Raw genomic sequence first — 1,379 nt, 5'->3', positions numbered from 1 at the left:
GTGAAATATTTCACGTGAACTTTCAGCTTGCTCGTAGATGTTCTTCTTTATATGTAAATTGTGTAAGTTTCCATGAAAATTTTTAAGCATCAGCGATGTGGTTTAAATGTGAAAAATAATGTAATACTACGCTCGCATATTATGTACAAAGTGAGTAGAATTTCTTATAGTGACTTTAATTTTTATGGTTATACGACAATTGGCATTTGACATAAGAATCTTACGTCCATTAAAAATGAATAACGTAAGCCAATTGAAGCGTGATGACGTATAGGCAGTGAAAGCAGGGTGTATATCAGTTGGACACGGGGCAATTGGACACAGTCCAATCACAAGTCGCTGTTCCAAGGAACCCTACAAATGTCTCTAATCACACGGTGCTGTGATTGGCTGCGTCCAAATGCACCGTGTCCAAGTGCACCGCTCCCGTGAAAGCATACCAACGAAGTTGGTTACATTTTAATTTTAATAATCTATATTACATAAATATTGCTTTCCACATTTTCATTGTTCACTTTTCATGTGAAATAACTTACAGTGAAAAGTGAAAAATGAAAATGAAGTTTACGTGAAAGATTTATGATCGCTACTAGAGATGCCCGATTCTGAATCGATTCAATTCTTTCCCCAAAAATAGGCTTATTCGAAGTTTGCAAAGTTAAAATACGTATGCATCAGAAAGTTAAAGTGTAATATATTATAAATTGTATGCAATAAGTAAAATGTAAGTTTATTTTATGTATTTATTGCATATGTTGTGACGTGGCGATTTCGCCGTCACCGATTTTGACCGGGAGACGAGGAGAGCTGTGCTCGCGCCCTCTTCTCCCGCAGGAAGGACGGCGGCGAAGAATATGGTCTCGCACGCTTTTGCGTGCGAGATCGCGTATGTTATAATTTTTTTTTTGTTTTTGTTTTATTTGTGTGCTCGGGTTACGGCGAGTGCGGCCGGATCCCTCTGGCAACACGGAGCGACGGCGAGCCTGAAGCGAGCGACGAGCCTAACGGGGCAGTAACCCTATTCTGTAACTCGTTATTGGAGTTAACGATAGTTTCGTAATCGTTGCGCAGCTTTTGTATACCGTAGAAAAGCTGCGCAACGATAACGAAACTGTCGTTAACTCCAATAACGAGTTACAGAATCCCAGCACAGGATTCAGCCCTCGCTAACATAAGCGACGGGGGCCTCGATTAACTTGCCGCAGGGCGCCAGGAAGGGCTGGACCTTAAGGACCAGATCCCGGGGGACGCTCTGGGATACCAAAAACTTCCGGCAGCCACCTGAGCGCCCACGCCAGTTAGAGATGCCGTCGGGCACAGGATCCCGTCGACGAGGAGTTAGAGAATTCGGCGGTGTCGCGCGGGCCCTATAAGGCGCC

The sequence above is a fragment of the Odontomachus brunneus genome, unplaced genomic scaffold (genome assembly GCF_010583005.1).
Source record: "Odontomachus brunneus isolate Ranch 3 - 2012 unplaced genomic scaffold, Obru_v1 Obru_scaffold_048, whole genome shotgun sequence".
In the NCBI taxonomy this organism is placed as follows: domain Eukaryota; kingdom Metazoa; phylum Arthropoda; class Insecta; order Hymenoptera; family Formicidae; genus Odontomachus; species Odontomachus brunneus.
This window is presented reverse-complemented; position numbering follows the sequence as displayed.